This window comes from Hemibagrus wyckioides, linkage group LG06 (genome assembly GCF_019097595.1).
Source record: "Hemibagrus wyckioides isolate EC202008001 linkage group LG06, SWU_Hwy_1.0, whole genome shotgun sequence".
Classification (NCBI taxonomy): Eukaryota; Metazoa; Chordata; class Actinopteri; order Siluriformes; family Bagridae; genus Hemibagrus; species Hemibagrus wyckioides.
In genome coordinates this window covers 11,467,159-11,486,855 of record NC_080715.1, presented here as the reverse complement: position 1 = coordinate 11,486,855, position 19,697 = coordinate 11,467,159, and the positions used below count along the sequence as shown (strand labels likewise).

At 37.5% G+C, this 19,697-nt stretch overlaps 1 long non-coding RNA gene across 1 annotated transcript; it reads left to right on the top strand.

Annotated features, from left to right (window-relative positions):
* Positions 1-1,648: 1,648 nt before the first annotated feature.
* On the top strand, positions 1,649-17,370 carry LOC131355296 (uncharacterized). Its single transcript, XR_009204846.1, has 3 exons — positions 1,649-1,774; positions 1,955-2,064; positions 16,289-17,370. It is a non-coding gene; the product is annotated as an uncharacterized LOC131355296 (long non-coding RNA).
* The last annotated feature ends 2,327 nt before the right edge of the window (positions 17,371-19,697 follow it).

Genomic DNA, 19,697 nt, shown 5'->3' with positions numbered 1-19,697 from the left:
CTATTCGCATACTTGTGTCTTTGTCTGTGACACATTTTATAATGAAAATTGAATTTATCTGTACTAATAGGAACGAGAAAAATATATAAAAAAGTATACAATTATAAAATGGGAATACTGCCTAAAGGCTGTCCACAAAAGGTCAGTGACATGGCAAGAAGGGCATTAGTCAGAGAAGCAACCAAGAAGCCAAAGAGTTGAAGGAGCTGGAGGCATCCAAAGTCCGCACCCAAGCATTGCTCATCACTCTGGGAACACCAGCACCACAGCAAAGCATGATGTTGGTAGCATCATGTTCTAGAGATGTTTTCAGAAAACAAGGTTGAGGGCAGCTCCAGAAAAAATAATGTTCCACCTGCAAAAGACAAATGGGCAAATGTTTACCTTTACCTACTACACTACTTCAGTGTAACTGCAGATACTGAACACCAAGAAAGTATTGAATAGCCCAGTCTAAGCCGAAACCTCACTGCAATCTATTATATATATATATATATATATATATATATATATATATATATATATATATATATATATATATATATATATATATATAAATAATACAATCAGTATAATACAATAATATAATACAATACAGATCAACTAGCACTGCTCGACTAGTCCCACCATCTCTTCTGGCACTGATGTGGTGGAATGAACTTTCCCTAGATGTCCAAACAGCTGTCTTTAAAGGACGGGTGAAGACCTACCTATTTGTGAAACTCTTCAACTAGCTCTTATTTCCCCTGTTTGTTTTATGTAGTAAAAAAAAGTGCTATAATTCCTCCCAACACAGTTTCATTCATTGATAGAGACTTTAAAGCACTTTTGTACCTTGCTCTGGATAAGCGCGTCAGCCAACTGCCAGAAATGTAAATAAAATGTAAATTATACATTCATAAATGGTTGTTTTCTTTATTATTTCAGTTGTCTTTCCTTTAGTAATGTATTTTATATTTTGTTCATGGACAAATCAAAAGGTGAATGTTACCACCATCATCTCCATACCAAAAACAATAAGCACAAATCTCTTTGACACATTTTCCCTAGAGCTTTCACAAAAATGTTATTAATGATGCCATAAAAATGATAGATCCCAGCTTTATAAAAATGTCATGTTCCCACACAGACTAGCCCTGGTTCTGTTACGGGTCGAAACACATATTTGAGTCATTTCCTGTTTGCTGAAGATGCCACAATTTTCTGGAAGTCTCCCAACTTCAAGAAATGTTATGTTTCAAGAAAACAGATATAATTGTTTATCAACATGAATCTGTGAAATTAGTAAAACAAATAGAAATTTAGTTGCAGTCTTGTAACATCATGGTTATTGTGAATAGATGCAAAGTGCACTTTTTTGTTCTCTTTGATATAAGTTGATAAAGACAGAGAATTAAGCAGTACCCCTGATAAAGAGAGGAAATAAAACAGCACCTCTGCCCACACTGATGGAAAATCAGCAGTATGTCTCCGGATGCCACCTCCACAGCATGTGATGCCAACAATGCCTGCTTTCTCACACACACTGATTCAAGGCTGCATTCCAGCAGCTGAAAAATTTCACCCATTTCCAAGCACCTGCTACCTTGGAGACTGTGTAACCAGGGAAACACACAGTGCATGGCACTGAAATACGCCACCCTCAGACATGGGCACACCTTCTGAGACGGAGTCTTCCGTTCTAGGTCTTATAAGAATTAATCACTTGGAATCTTTAATGGAGGTCCATTCGGCCACCCAGCCTACTACAAGCAGCTCTTTGTGCGCTGAATTTGTGAGTTTATACTTAACCCGTCTTAGCACACCAACAATAAAAAGTGTTACTGCAATTTTAAGTGTGTGGTGCTGATTTCTGGATCCATCTTTTCACTTGAAATTGAGTACTCCCTTGAGTCAAATTGCTGCAGTGAATCTAAGTTGATGTAGCTGTGTTTACTTTGTGTTCTGTTTTCAGGGCCTGGCTTCATTTAGTAGACACACTGAGTTGATTCTTTCGAAGAAATCTTGATGATATATTTGCAGCCAACACAGTAGAGAATGTGTAATGCATTCGAATGCTAAAAGGTGAGAATCTGCGTTGGAATTTTGTTTGCAACCATGTCTATGTCAGAGAAAACAATAGCAACATATACCGTAAGTCTGTGGTTGATTTGAAAATCTCTTCACATGGTTAAATTTTGATCTTTTCTAGTTTCTGTTCAGGCCCTATGAGTTCTTCCTCAAAATTTAAACATGGTCTCTTTAATCAATTAACACAAGCAGAAATGATTAATTCATCAGTTATTAATGTCTTCTTATTTGTCTGCTATCATCTGTACAAAGTCTGTAAAAAATGCACTTCTCTGTTTTCATAATGTGACAGTGGAGAGGCATCATAGACATTCTGACAGCCATACGTGCCATGGCTTATGTCCATTTCACTATCCAATAGCTTGTTCAAAGACTGACATTTATAGCTTAAGGAAATCACACCTAGCTAGCAAAGTTTTATATCTTTTAGGCAGACTGACTACATTGACCACTGTGTCTGTTAAACTGGCCCCCTACCCAATAGGATTGTGTAGAAGCAGAAAGCTTAGACAAGATTGTAAAAGTAAATAAATATATTTTCACATCATTTGGTGCAATTGAATGCTTTCTTTAAATAGAGATGTCAAGTTTATTATTGGTAGAAACACTAAAGCTTGAAAATGAAAGAAAAAGAACACTAAAGATGTGAAAATTTGTGTCTGCAGGGCTTTTTCTATCAGAAGAATTGAATCAAATTCAAATTACTGTTTTGGTGTGAAACTAAAACCATTAGTGACTTCAAGTCTTTATATATTGAGAAGGCACAACCAATCATTTGCCATTATTTGAAAAAGAAAGCTTAGGTGAGAAGTACAGTTTTAATAATAGCTGGTGAGGAATGGATGCTTATTCTAAAAGAATAGTCTAAGTTTATAGAGATGTACAGGAAACTAAAAACATCTAATTGGTCTCTTAAATGCTGTTCTTTGATGTGCACACTGCATTTTGTAAGTGCTGGTTGCATGTCAGACTGTGCTGCATCTTTAGAAAAATCAACACATTAAATCACAAGAGATTAATCACTCTCCACCCACCCATCACTTAACATTCCTTCCTTGCGTTCCTGTATTTAAAACTTCCCTCAAATACCACAGTAAAAACCCAGTCATTAAACAAAGACAGCCAAGTGCCTGGCTGCTCACTTCCACATTCTTTAGTCTGTATTTTAATTCCGTACATTTTTCTATTCACATTTATATAATGTGTCTGACAGGTGATTATCAGGGTGCCAAAACTATAAACAAGCCATCAAAGGGAGTTCAGTCTTTAATACTACTCTCATTCTTGATGCATTTCACACATTTGCTAATCGGCATATCAGTCACAAGGGCAAGGTGCAGAATATTGACTGTTCAAGCATGAACTGTTCAAGCAATTACCTTGAAAATTAATCTGATGACCCAATATATTAGCCTTTGGTTAATTGGTTTGACAGGAAAGAGGATCTCTGATTATTCAGAAGAAGAGATGATCTAGAAAGACAAAGGAATAAAGGAGCTCATTTGCAGAAGGAAAGGGGCATTTACATTTGCTTTATCAGTTTTCTGTTCTCTGCTCAAACGTACTGCTTCAGAATGTACAGACATTCTGGGAGTTTCTAGGTTAATCCCCTCATGCTTAGCTTTAAAATAATGTCGGAAGTTCTAGATTACTGGAGAAGTATAGACATGTAGGCGGACTGCTACAAACATCAGAGAAGAATCAGACGCATCCCACTTCCTCTGTTGCACCATTTTGCCTCTTCCTGGCTCTGCAGGCTTAAAGAAGTGACTTTAAACACAGGACATGTTTTACCTTGGAGAGGATTCTCACAGACCTCAGCTATCACTCACTGACAGAACAGACCACATCAAACATGGGGGGAAAAAGGAGGTGAGATGGTGCTGGATGCAAAGCCTGGGAGAGGAAAGCACTATGTGAGACTGGAGAGCAAAATTAGTGGGCGGTGTGGATTTGAAATGGATGAGGTGTTAGAGGAGAGGAGGGTTAGGCAAGATGGTGGGGTAAACAAGCTCAAAGAGCAGCTGGCTCCATTTGCAATTTTTTCAAATGATTTCTATATGACTTTAACTTTTTTCTGGCGTTTTCCTTTCTCTCTCTCTCTCTCTCTCTCTCTCTCTCTCTCTGTCACTTTCCCTCACTCTCTGTCACTTTCTGTCTCTCGTCCTTTTTTCTTCTCCAAGCTTATTCAGAATCCGCATGTATAAAGGAGGCTAATGCCTGCCTGCCTGTGTCACTCACCACCATAATTAGTCCACCCTGACAGCACTTATCTAAGGCTGAATGAGGGTGACGCAGATGCTCTGTGGAACAGCAAGAGGGGTGGGGCTGGAGTGAACAACATCAAGCAGGCTCCATCTGAAGCATCACTGATTCACGATGCCCTTGGCTTGGGCACTGCCCAAGTGACTCAGACCCAGCAGGGAGGGAGAAAACCCGGCCATGCATACAGACCTCTGTTACTGCTTAACAAGCTCAAGCTGTTGGGGGTCTACAGCCCATGTCTAAAATTTCACCCACCTCATTAGGCAGCGATTAATCTTGGCCAGTGATGAGGAAGAATCCTGGATGCAGAACACTGCAGAACCTTTATCCCAGTAGGTGAGAGTTGAGGGAATACAGAAATCAGTAAACAGTAATCGAAGAGGACTTTAGAGAGAGAATCAGTGGTGACCAAGGTGACTCAGGGTCATGTGGCAACTGCATGTACCCAACTCCATTTTTAGTTCCCCACCATACCCCAGTTCCATTTACAACAGAAGATGGATGAGAGTGACTGACGTCAATGTGTATCCTATCTCATTTATTTTACAAATGTTTCCTCACAGCATACAAAATGTATGGGGCTTGAATGAGTTGTAAGACCTCCAAGTCCTTTTTTGGTCAGTGCGTAGGTCACCAGAGACTAATCAAGCTGATCCTTGTTACACTTAATTAACCTCTTTTGTGCAGTTACTGACACTTAGCTAATGAGGTCAGAGAGTGCATTTGAGGCAATGAGCAGTAAAGTTACCAAGAGATCTGTGTCACACCAGGAATAGTGCCTATTATTGTCTTTAGTTTGTTGTGTCATACAAGGACATGCAAAGAAGCCAAAATGCCAGGAACAAATACAGCCAAGTTCCCAGAGGTTCTGACTGTGTGGTTTTTGAAATATTGTACATGTACAAATCTTCTAAAGAGAGCAGCTTTAGTGCCCACTGCAGACCTGTAAGTACTGCCATATCCCTTTCCTGCACAGTTTCAGTATTGAAATAAAACAGGAACTTGCTATATGTTGGTAATATCAAAAACATGGTTTGTTTTATAGTCCAAGCATCCTAAAAGTCACACAATACATCCTGTGTTGTGAATCCTTTAAACAGGAAGCAACATGTTCCAGTGTTCCTTTCCATCACTTTTGGCTTCAGTGACACGTGTTAAATATAGAGTGTTATAACCTAAGGGAGTGACTGAATGATGTAAGCTTTTAAGGCATAATTAAAATTTAGCCTAGTCAACGGAAATACCACCAGTACCAATTATTTGCAGGCTTTTATAGAAGCATTAATACAGTATTTTAAAAGAAGCTCTCACATTTGCATTTGTAATTAGTAACACAATCCATTAAATCCATTAATCATTAAAACAGCCATGATATGTACAAAAATAGTTGCCACCAACACCTGCATGATGAAGTTGTGTCATTTTTTTCCCCACTTATTTTTGGCAAAAGTGCTGGCTTGATATCTATTTTTGTTACATAAACAAATCATGATGATTATTTTCTGAATCTGATTTCCATTTATTTATTTATTTATTTATTTATTTATTTATTTATTTATTTATTAGAATTAGAAAAATAATTGTCAAGTCCTATTGGCTGGTTGCCAGACATTTTCAAAGTAAACATTTAAAAAGGGTTTTATACATAGAGAAAAAAGTAACTCCTATTTTTCTTTGCCTAAGACTTCTTAATCCTACCAAAAACCAAGAATAAAACATACATTGTAGGTCACATTATGCTGTTCTATAATTACATTCACTATCCAGCCACTTTGAATCATCCTAGCACTGCTCATTGGTTACTCAGACCTGAGTAATGATTCTTCAAAACCTGATTGACATCATTCACTTGGCCTTTGTTCATTTTGTCTTGAGTCAGTATCCCTTAGATATGTGTCACTGGGACCTCAGTCAACACAAATTTAGAACTCGGGTCTGTGTCACGATATTGTGTGTCACGAATGTGAAAAAAATAACTCTGTAAAGTGTATGTGTAACTTTGTTACTAGTTACAGTTCATAGCCTGATAACAAGGGTTACCATTACCTTTAATTATTTACTTCTAGTTTCTCTTCATAAGGAATTTTATTTATTTATTTATCTACCTATCTATTTCTTTATTTATATATTTTAATCAGTGATTTATGTTTCACACCTACTGTTTCACACCACACTGTTATGCTTCACATAAACTTTGTCAACCATTAATGATGTGTTAAAGATGTATCATAAAGTACAGTTGAATAAATGAAACTGAAGGTGTCAAATATAATCATTTTCAACAATGAGATTCTGAGTGACACTATATGGGATTAAAAAAAAAAAAAGAAAAAAGCAGTCAGCCTCTATTTCAGACAGAGGCTAGGGAGGAAAGGAAGAACTTCCTGAGATGATATGAGGAAGAAACCTTGAAAGGAACCAGACTCAATAGGGAAACTATACTTATCAGGGTTTCAGAGTGTGATTTATAATATTTTCCTTTCTCTAACTGTTTATGAACATTCTAAATTCTTGTTTATCATCCCAAAAAAAATATTCTACTATGTCATTTCTGAACAGAAAAAAAGACTATGTGAATGACAAAAATGGATTCTTATTTTTATGTATGTTTTTTTCTTAAATGAGAGCAGGGCCATGGCCTTGAGAAAGTAGTAGCAGTTGTCAGAGTGCACAGGAAGGTTAGGAAGCAGCGGCTTCACATGCAGAATCCAAATTTTGATCTGGTGCAGCCGTGTATAAGGGCCAAGTGAGCAGGGTTGGGTGTTTTCAGAGTGACGGCGTAATTTCCAGCAGCACTGTGGCCTTGTGAAGCAGCGTCTGAATCTGGCAGGGGCCACACATGCAGCACAGTGAAAAGGCTGTTAATGTGGGAGAGGGCTTTGGACCTGTTCACAAGGTGACTAGCCAAACCACCCCAAGCACGCTGGCTCCCGCTGGTGTCATGCCACCAGCCACTGACATTGTCAACATCATTACTGTCAGTTGCAATAAAGACTCAGTGCTTTTACAAGTCACCCTGCCACCACCCACTGTATCCTCTTTCTTGCGCTTTCTGTCCTGTACCCTGCCATTTTTTTTGCTCAGATCCACCGTGGGAATGAGGACTTGAATGTAATAAACAAAAGGTCATGGCCGATGTTGCTATGACATCCTTCGTTTATAAACAAAACCCAGAGGTAAACAGTGCACTGTACCCATAAACATCCTGTCCTATGATAAAGTGCAAGAGAGAGAGAGATGTGGGGTAGCTGCCAGCTTGATGTAACAGCTCAGCATGCAGTGAAACCAATGGCTTGAACTACAGTGTAACTTTTGTTGTCATCTTTAGTTCATAGGTGTTGACCTCTTCTTTGGATGACCTCAAACATATGACTTGCTTTTCTATGATTCTTAAAAGATAATGTATGCATGTAAGGCTTAATATTCAAGGAATCAAATTTAATCATAGTACTGTATCATAATTTTGCAAAAGTCATCATTTGAAGTCAACCTCACAGACAGATACGTGTAATTAATGCTGAAGAAGTCTGCTTTTTTTGTACGTCATTGCATCTCGTTGAGAATTTCAATAAATGAATGAAGATACAAAACCATTTAAATTACACTTTGGTACCATACAACCTACACTATGTGTGTGTAGCATTGTAAAACATAGACATCTATAAAGACATACAAATTACAGTTAAATATACTTCATAGATACCTGTACTTGTAAAGATACACATAATGCCAGCAAGGTTGTGGGGGCTGTCCAGTCTTGATTGTTCAGTTCAGGTTAGTTCAAAAGAAACCTTTTAACCATTGGTGTGAAATGGAGGTACCTTCCAAATAATATGGGCCAGTCAAGAATAATTACTATTTTGTCTCTGAAAAAGCTCATACATACGTTAGTAGTACATTTATAATGATAATTTTGTACAGGTTAAATTACATCTTATCCATTTACCGAATACTGTGCCAGTATTTGTTTTCATAAGTTTTCATATACTTTTCAGCAAACGGTAATCTAGTCATTCTTCTCGTGAGGTTTACCGATGATTTGTGTCTTGTGGTGAACTCACAAATATATATATTGTGGATGACAGCGTATGTATTGTGGTTAGATTTCCACATACCAGAATATCCCCACACAAAGAGCATGAACCATTAGAGCTGAAGTGTTTTGGCCTAAGGTACACATATATATTATTTTTTGGACCAGTAAAGTTGCCTGATTAGGTGGTGGTTAGGTCTATAACAAAAACACGCGATGTGGAATACAGTACATTGTGGAGTAGCTTGTACGGAAACTCAGCTGGGACAGTGTGTGAACATTATGTGACCACTGTGGATTGTCCAAAGCATTACTACAATGCATGATGTGACACATTCAATATGAATCCATGTTAAATTCAGGGTAAAGACATAACACACAAGAATCTGAATGAGAATCTGATTTAAGTGGCATCTCCCAACCTTCGCACTTCTCAACTCACATTGCTCATACACATGTTCTTAACATGGCACATGCTGCATCAGGCTAAAGTGATTAACAAGAAATAATATACAGATGAATGTAGCCCATCACACACGTGTGCTTGTTGAGGAGTCCAAATCCATTGGAATTAGAAAAAAACAGATGAAGTTATCCTTTGCTGCTATAAAAGCCTTCATTCCTCTGTCACAATCACATTAGTGAGATCAGGGAAAGTTGGGCAAGAAGGCCTGATTTGCATAAGCATTCCAGTTCAACCCAAATGTATTCAGAGGGGTTGAGGTCAAGGTTCTGATCAGACCATGTAAGATTTTCCACAGCAACCTTGTCAAACTATGTCTTTATGGACCTCTATTTATGTACAGGGGCATTGTCATCCTGGTACATGTTTCTGCCCTTTAATTTCTGTAATATTGTAACAATACAGCACACTAAGACACTTTAGACAATAGCTTTCAAATTTGTGGCAACAGCCCGCATACCTTTGACCATGTTAAGCGTTCCTAGCAGCAACAGATTAATCATAAGATTTATGAGGTATACACAGAGCAGGGATTTGGACTATGAGGTAAAATAAAGGAAAATTAGGTCTGAATAAACTTTTCATGATGATTGACTTCATAGTGAAAGCATAGTGCATCCCTTTAGCAATCATAAGCATTAAAAGTAGCTTTTTCATCAGAGACAGGTTTTTAATATACAATCAAAAAGTTGCTCTTCTGATGTATTAACAAAGTTGGCTCTGTGGAGTAAAAGCAGAATGATTTCTATTGTTTCTGTCCTTTTCTCTATTCTATGTTCAATTATAAAGAAATCTGGGTCAGGTAGTACAGCAGAAAGGAAAGGAATAATAATTGAAGTATCTGGCTGGCAAATGTAAAATATATTTATATTATAATACAATATTATATTATAATACAATATTTATTTCTCTTTCTATTTTGTGAACTAACTTTGTATCTTAGTGTTTGGGTCTACAGAGGTCTTATATTGGTGGAAAAAATACGCACAATTTTAGTTGGTATATTATGTACGTAAATTAATTCCATTTAAAAAAATACTTACAAAAATTAAGATAGGAATTGTATTCATTATAAAATGCAAAGTTTAGGAATACTACACTAATGCTGGGTAGGGCCTCCCTTTGCTCTCAAAACAGCCTCAATTCTTTGTGGCATATTATTCCAGAAGATGTTAGAAACATTCCTGTGAGATTTTGGTCCATGTTGAGATGATTGCATTACACAATTGCTGCAGATTTTTCAGCTACAATTTCATGCTGTGAATCTCTCATTCTACCACATCCCAAAGGCCTTCAAATTCGGTGACTGGCAAGGCCACTGAAGAACACAGAACTCATTGTCATGTTCGTGAATTTAGTTTGAGATGACTTTTGCTTTTGACTTGGTGCATTATCATGGTGGAAGCAGTCATTAAAAGATGGGTGAGTTGTGGTCATGAAGGGATACACACATTCAAGCGTTGATTGATTAGTATTAACATGCCCAAAGTATGTTTAAGAAAACATTTCCCAAGCCATTACACCACCTCCATCAGTCTGGACTGTTAACAATAGACAAGTTGGGCCTGATAGTTTTCCAATCTTCAACTGTCCATCTTTGGTGAACCTTTGCCCACTGCAGCCTCAGCTTTCTGTTCTTGGCTGGCGGAAGTGGAACCCAACATGGTCTTCTGCTGTTGTAGCCCATTCACCTGAAGGTTTAACTTGTTGGGCATTCTGAGTTGCTTTTCCACTCACCAAAATTGTATGTTTTCTAGTTACCATAGCTCAAAAGTCTGAATCTGTCAATTCAAACCAATCTGGTCATTCTCTGTTGACCTCTCTCACCAGCAAGGATTTTCCGCCTGCAGAACTACAGTGCCGCTCACAGGATTTTTTTTTTCTGTAGTGCACCATTCAGAACAAACTCCAGGGACTGTTGTGCATGAAAATCCCAGGAGATCAGCAGTTCTAGAAATTCTCAAACCAGCCTGCCTGGCAACAACAATCGTGCTACAGTCAAAATGACTGAGACCACTTTTTTTTACCCATTCTGGTGGTTCACATGAATGCTCTTCGAAGCTGCTGCCCCTGTATCTGCATGATTTTATGATTCAGTTTGGCTGAGTAGATAACATGAGTTGGTGTGCAGATGTTCCTAATATATAGATGCACACACACACAGATGCCTTGAAAAAACAAAGTAAGCACAAAATAAGCCATTTTCACTCCAAGTATTTGTAAGCAGAGTGAATGAGAGCTAACACTCTGAGTTAAAATTGTACACCCAGTTTGGCAGCTCATTAAACTGCTGCAGTAAAGTTTGGGCTAAACCAAACAACAGCTGAAAACAGAAAAAGATGATTAACATGGCCCACTGCTTGAATCTGTTTTAAATAAGCTGAACATTGCTGTAGGAGCTGAAACTCTAAATGAGAAACAAAGCATTTGTACCTTCATGGATTTAGCGAAATTTCAAACAAAATTCTGACCTGGCCATGTATGATCTAGCTTATATTCATATTCCATTTAAATAAAAATCTATTGTCAGGCATTATGGAACTCCTAAAAGAGTCAGGGCGTTGGTCACCTGGCTAATTTAGTTTTTGGCTCAAAAAGCAATATGTCTTGAAAAAATAGGGGGGAAAAAAGAAAAAGTGGATAACAAGCTTGATGTGCATGACTAACAGAGCTAAAGATGTTCACCTGCTTTTCATTTATTACTTTTCATCCCAAGCTGGGCAGCAAAGCACTGGACCAGCAACATCTGGTACTTCCTATTAAAAAAAAAATTAAAAAGAAAAAAAGAAAAAAGTGAATATGGACAAATAATACTGTTGCCCCAAAAGGATTGTACACACACACCACCACATTTGTATTACTGTCCTTGTGAGGACCTCCCATTGACATAACTATATATGCATTATAAGTAATGCTGTGGCTATATTTAAATATATACCTAAGTTTAATCTTAGTACCAAAAATACACCTTTTTTACTTTAAAAGTAACAACAGCATTTTACTTATAGGGACCAGATGAATGTCCCCACAAGGTCCAAACTGATATTCTCACAAAGATACAGAAACATGCCCACATGCACACTAGATGTACTTACTAATCAATAAAATTACTTATATATCTATACCCTGCTGAATAAACATTTTTCATCTCACTATACAATATATTTAATGCAGCATTTGTCTGAACATGCTGTGATTGCTAAGCAAAATTGTATCTCACCTATCTTGCTCTTTTGTCTCATCATCTCCTGAATCCAAGCAGTTATAATCAAATGGTTTATCAGAGGTTCATCAGAAGTATTTCACTGTATACTCTAATTAATTTACTGTATAGTAAATTAATATTAGCTATTTAAAAATGACAAACATATTTTCAGATCAAATTTTAGCTATAAAATATGTCCACAAATGTCCCAACCATGCCATACTAATACAAAACAATGATATTCCTTATGATTACTCTTAAGACCTGATGTCCACTAAGATGGACATTAAACTTTAAAAAAATCCTGTGCTCTACAACTTTGAATTGTTTTCAAATTGACTTTAAATATTATCACTTGATACTGTTAAAATTATAAACAGTGCAAACTGATAAAGCTACCATGGACATAAAATAGCATTTTAAAGGTGAAAAGTGTGCTAACTCCTCCTCTTGTTCAGTAGGTGAGCCATGGCTGTGTTGTGTGACTCATGAAGCTTGCTCATATTAAGTTAGGGGTCATAAGTTGATTGCAATTGGTCGATTAGGGGCCAATCAGTGACCTGGCATTTTTTCAAATTCTGAAAAGATACATTTTTACTGGTTTACAGAGAAAAACATGTGATGTCCATTCCAAGGGATGCAGGGTCTGAAAGGGTTAACACCACAGCCACTTAAAAAAATCGTTTAATTTTCATTAACAATCTCATAACTGTGATAACTGGGTAGAAAAATGTGTTGAGATATTCAAGCAAATTGCTCTAAAGATATTCAGTGTTATTCAGTGTCTAAGATGTTCAATGTTATTAGGGCTTCTGAGCTCTATGTAATCTAATGCTATTCCTTTCAAGCAAATATGAAAGCTTTGCTGCCCTGAATTAGACAGGGTGGGATAGCGAGTCTGAGTAGGGATCATGACACCCTTCTGACTACAGCAATGCCAGACAGCCGTCAGCAGATCTGTCCCAAGCATAACTTAATGGTGCAGCCAGCCTTCACTGTACCATGGCCATTCAGACAGAGAATGCTTTTTTTGTTAACAGGATTTAATCAATATTTCCATATATCTGCTGCCAACAGATAACAAATAGAGAGTGAAAACATAGAGGTAATGACTAAAAATGAACAAGTCAAATAAAAAAAAAAATCAAAGGAGATACAACCTACATATAAATTAAATGAAAGAAACAATTATAAATAAACTGCATATCAAAATCTACCATCCATTAAGCAAGAGACCAGAGGGCTGTAAAGAAATAACAATACTTATTTTCAGCTTACTGGATCAAGATCAGGCATGTGGCTGACATGGGATCCTGACGCCATGAGGCTGCACCCTGCAATAAAATCCAACCCAACATCTATTCTCTAGGAACAGAAGGAGAGCAAATTTCCTGAAAAGTGCCTCTGTGGCTCTTACAGAGCCTCATCTCAGTCAGGCTCCTGTAATGTGGCCAATTGGAAAGGAATCACTTTAGATTTTGATGGACCCCGGCTCAGGCATGCACAAGCTGATCTGTCCACCGCTGTCAAGCTCTAGCATTAACTAAACCCTTAGAGGTATAGGGTGGAAGTGGGCAAAGTGGTGTGGTCTGACAAAGTGAATAACCTCTGGGAATCATCTTCCAGAGACTACCAGTGGAATGCCCTCTGTGGCCAGTGCAGCATTTCCGAAATGTTTCCCTCTGACCAAAAGCAGCCTGTCAGAATTCTTGAACACATGTTTCACTGTTCGTTGCTGCAGTTCCCAAGGAATAATACCTCCATCTAAATATTTAAAGAGATTTTTTAAAAATAGGTACATGGGGCAGCAGTGTGGACTTTGTATACAGTATATTTCAGCATATATTCCACATACCTTTGTGTTCTTGCTTCTGAACAAAATTGGCTGTAATTTGTGTAAACTAATTTGACCACCTAGTACAAATGTTTCTACCATTACCCAGACTGACCATTGTGTGTACTGCAGCAGGAGGTGGGATTCAGAAGCAGGTGTTAGTTACATCATTGAGATGTGTATAACCATACATACCAAATAAGCACCTTTGTGAAAGTTCTTATCACAATATTATCTTGTCTGCTGGACAACTATAAATAAAACAGATTGATCATACATGGAAACTTCTTGTCCCAGGTGACCAGTCTAGTGACCTGTCCACACATATTAATTCCATATTAACTCAGCCCTGCACGTGTATAACTGTCCATGCTCTGTATCCCTCTTAATAAAAACCAGTCTGTCCCAGATATCATTTGGTCCTATCTTTCCTGTTCATCAACAAACCCAGCAAAGTGGAGCAGGCTATGTCTGGCTCTATATTAGCCTCTGTTTTCTACAAAAAAAATACACCTGGATTATGTTTTTGAAGGCTATATATAGAGCTCTCACTTCTAAATATGAACCACCTGTGCCAGAGCAGAGTGAAACATCCAAAACATGAGTAAGGGAGGAGGTAGTGGTGAGCAGTTTGGCCAAAGCTCTTGTAGAACACAGGCACTATGTGCCCTAAGGAGGCAGCCATTACAGCCCTCTCGCCAGTAGTGCTTGCCAAAAACACCACAGCTCATTTACCAGTGTGAGACAAAACTCTGAACGTAGAACCTGTTTTCACAGAACTGCTACAAACTTAACACAGTCCAAAACACTGTGACCAATTCCACTCATGCACACAACATAAATCCCATAGAATTATAAGATTTCATTTCATTGGTAGTAGTTGTGGTGTGGTGCTGCTGCAGCATTCTGTGATTGTGATTGTGATCGTGATAGGTGATGAATGGCAATGTGAGCATCGCAAGTGATAATACAACTGAGAAACAACTCAGAAAGGTGTTATTTTTACCCAGGCAATCTCAAAAATATGTCATAGTCAGTCTTAATATGCATCACTGGCATTCATTTTCATGAAGCCTGCTGTCTGACTGGTGGCATTCAAGGTGTGTTCCCAGCTGTTAAGCACCAATGTTCATTGTATAGGTTTCAGACCCACTGTCCAACATGCTGAGGATCATGGTTACTGAAGATGAATGACTGGTTGAATACAGGCCTGGTAGCATGGGGCCAAATTGTGTATCATGAACTGTTGCTGTCATTTAACTAGCGGTTCTCAAACTTTACAACTGCAGCCAGGGGCTCCTTTAACTATTAAATTAAATTTCACAGACCCATTAGCACAGATTTATAGAAACTATAATCCAACTATTCAAATATTAGGCTCATTATTTAAATATGATTGGTATTATGCTAATTACTATATTTAATCATGTGTAATAAAGCATTGATTATTTATATTGAGCTATACAGATATTTTCCATACATATCTATCATTCGGAAAAAATAACTTTCAAATTGTTATAATTTGTAAGGCTACTTGTTTTTGAGTTATTGAGCTTAAAGATGTTAATAACTATCAGAACTAAATAATACATATAATATTTAAAATTATGGAGTTTCAACTACTGGTAACAGACCCGTATGTGACCCCCCAGTGAGAGCCATTACCTTATGTAATGGGGGAAAAAATTGTTAAGCATGATTATTTATTAACAGTGCTGCAATCTGTTAAAGAACAAAAATAGCATAATAATATTTCACTTCTTAGAATCCATTAGGTCATTAATAAAAAATGCAACTAAACAACCTAGAAAAAAGCGGTGACTGTTTTCTGGTCAACACAGTAACACTATTTGTGCCTGCAATTTGACTGAAGTTTGTCCATATTTTTTCCTGGCAACTTATTTTATTTATAGCACTAAACATTGAATGCAAATTTATTCTTATTTAAGCTGATGCTGAATGTGCATCTGCATGTTTAATCTTAAATGCACCAGTGCAACATGTACTGGTGTTTGTCTCATTTTAGAGGAAGGGCTGGCATGGTGTGGTATCAGGTGGCTGCTCCGGGGACTTTTGGTAAACGCTTGGCATGGTAAAGAAGGCACATTTTGAAAATGGACCTGAAATACTTTGGTCTTTAAATAGTACAAGGCGTTGTCCATTTCCTCTCAGCCTTCTTAATGCTGACACTTACTCAACTGGGAATTACAACTTCATAGGAAATTATGAAGATGAAGCGAACACAGCCATTTTGTGTAATTGCGGTCAGTTTGTGAGCAGGTCATGTCCTGTGAACAGAAATGTGTTGGCTAAGTAACTTTTTTGAACTTTTTTTTTCTTTCACTGGCAAGACATGTTGGCACAATTCACCTCTGTTGTGCTTTTCTCTTCATTAAATATTTTCCTGTCTTTTTGTAGGATGGAAAAATGCCAAGGTGTTGATATCCTCAAGGGTCAAGAAAATGGTGCTCTACAAGCTGAAATGATGGACCAGAAACAGAAACAGTCTTGAATATGTACAGTGTTTTTCAATGCTTTAGGAGCTGAAGGAAAATAAAGAATGAATCAAAATATTCAATTTCAAAACTTGAGGGCTTTCAAAAGTAAAACAAAATATAAATGCATTTTTACTAACATTACACTAATATTTAGACAAAGCAATTTGGGTAGTACATCATGTGGATCCAGACATGTTTCAGAGTCTATTTTTAAGCCGCAAATATATTCGGTGTGGTCTACTGGCAGCACATTGGGCTTTCATACTTCAGAACGACTTTAACAGACAAAGTAGGTGCTGATACATGATTAAGCAAGTGTGGATTTCAGATCCTGATGTACTTAGAATTACGAGAAAGAAATGAACCCACTGGAGTTATATGACTTTCAGCATGAGTAGCTGCTAAAATAAGATGCTGTGCATATTATTACTGCACTATCGTGGCATGGAGTATAAGTGGAACCCAAACATGGATTTTGTTGGGCATATTTTGTGAGAATTGTATGTTGTATAATTGGTGGCATCATGGCAGAGCTTGTAGCCTTGCAGACTGATAACTCTGGTTAATTTTTTTTACGTCTTTTCTCGGGTTCACCCCGTGTCCATGGCTATCTAGAGTATATTTTCACCTCTCAGCCAATATTCCCAGGATAGGATATAGGTCCACAGTGGCCCTAACCAGGAGAAAGTGGTTTCTGACTACATGTGGTGGGACCTATCCTAATGAGGAAAAGCATGTAACACTATATTTAGATAGTCTACCACACATTTAGAAAATATCAATATCCTCCCAGGTGACTGTTATTAACCAGCCTATCATTAATAACCAATATTTCAACAGTTTATTTTGTTGATCATCTGTACACACTCTATAAACTGTCCTTTTTTCCTTTCACCTAATTTGGATGGCCCTAATCTTTCAGCTTCTCTTTATAAAGTCTTAAATTGTTCTTATCCCAATCACAACTGAATTCAGTGACATTTACTAAATAAACGTTAGTAATCAGTTACCATGCTGCTTCATTGCAGTCTAGAGAATATAGGGTTTGTAGATTGTCCTACAGTGGACTATCCATGTAAAATATTTCTGAAAGGCATGATTGTGGGAACTACCTATTATATCACACAATAACATGACATGCATTGTATATGCTATTATTTCTAATAAAAGGTTTTTTAACATTATTCACTTTGTGTCAAGTTGTATATTTACTACTCAATTATACAACAGTTATCATTAGAGATGAAGGACACCACTCCACACTGCTGTCACACAAAAAGACTTGTTCCCCAAATGCCAAACTTATCGTGCAAGCCTGGTGCTAGACTCTGATGTGCTATGGCATTGGCAGCTTTGGGATGACGAGAGCTATGGTGTATGTGTGTGTGTGTGTGTGTGTGTGTGTGTTTTTTTTTTTTAAGATCATCTGTGGATTGGCATAAAAATAGTAATGTCTGTGCAGTAACCACAGTCTTCATTTCCCCTAAGGCATAGGCCTGGCCCAGCAAAATAACAGCTTACTGTAGCAGTGCTCTGAGATGGGTTTATTACATAACCTATAGTACTGTGCGTATGTACATGTATGGCACATACAAGCATGCACACACACCCTAAACAACTCTATGCAAACATAAATATATGAACATAGAGAAAGGCATTCAAAAGAAACTTGAAAACACATGACATTTGGCCTTCAGAACAGTAAAAGTTCTGAGTGCTACACTTCAGCAGATCCCCTCTCGATTAATGCTTCCCATGATTTTTTAAATAATAAATGGAATGATTCATGTACCCTCTGGGTTTCATAGCATCAATATAACATATTGTAATATATTAAAAATTACTGTGTGATTAAATAACCCCCAAATACCAAAGAAGCATATCACTCTGACAATGCAGAACAATGGCATGCGCGCTCAGTAGAATTGAACTTTTCTGCTTTATATTACTTAATTGCCAACATGACTCAGTAATGTATAATCAGTAACTGACACAGCTTCGGAAAGATGATGACTCCATCATAATAAGGCCTACTTACTAAATATCAGGGGATTGATGGTATGCTGTTACATTAATGGGCCTTTAATGTTCAGAGACAGGGAGTCTGGTGTAGAGTCACCCTCCAGCATGCTTTGATATAGTTGGAATAGCTTCCTCTGGCGATTAAGTCAATCACTGCATCACCTCAGGAGAAGGGCAGAAAAAAGCCAATTACGTTCTTAAGGATATAGATCTAAAATAAGTTAATATTTTGGAAGCTGGAATAGATTTCACCATCTGTCAGGCAAATCTGCCTCGACAGGCCATGTCTGGGTCTTGCTGGCAGACAGATGAGAGGCTCCAACCACTGAAGACTAATTAGTGCAAATAAGCACCTACTGAGCTCCTCAATCCTGTGACAAGTCAAGCGAAAAATTGCAGGGACAACACTGGCAGCTTACAATTAAAACCCAATCGACACTGAGTAGCCAGGCAAGTTTCCCATTTCTATTTCCTTTTATTTTAAGGAGAATATGTTTGAAAAGACGTAAAACATTTTTTTCTAAGTTTCTAAGCATATCATCAAAATTCCATGATGAACAACTAAATGCTTCATGCATTCTTAGTTAGTCACTAAATATCACTCAGTGGCCATGGCCATATGGTTCAGTCTAGCAGAGTGGTTCTCCAAGTAAGGTTCAATCTATCAATCAGTCAATAGATAGGTAATCTGTTCTATGTTTATTTTACAGTTAAAGGAATCCTTGACTGCACAAATGTTTGAGAACCCATGGCCTAACTAGATTGTTAACTAAAAACAATAATTATGTCCATCCACAAGACACAATTGTGCAATTGCTAACTGTTGATTTTAAACTAGGGTTCCTCCAATGAATGATTTAATGAAATGAAATGACAGTTGTAGCAATTTACTATAATATCAGGGCCAAATTCCACGTTTGTTGTCTGACCACTGCAAATGTCTTAAGTCACATGCATATGAACATGCTTGTGACTTGCCATTTCCATTATCGATAACATGTGGTAGGCCCAATACAACTAATTCTATCACAAACATATGCATGGTCTTGTTATTGCTTTTACAAGGTTTTAATGCAAAAGTGCCACTCTTAGTTTAGTACCTGATCTTCTCTTCATCTCACATATTGTTCTCTTGATCAGTTAGATTAGAAGCTTGGTTTCTATTCTATTGCTGCCTTGCACTTCCTAAACATTGTTTATACCCTTGTGATTCAGCAGATAATCTCACCTCAAAACTCAATAGTAGGTATTGCAAACTCGTCATGTAGAGCGTTGTGTGCTATTTGCAGGACTTTAATTCTAACACT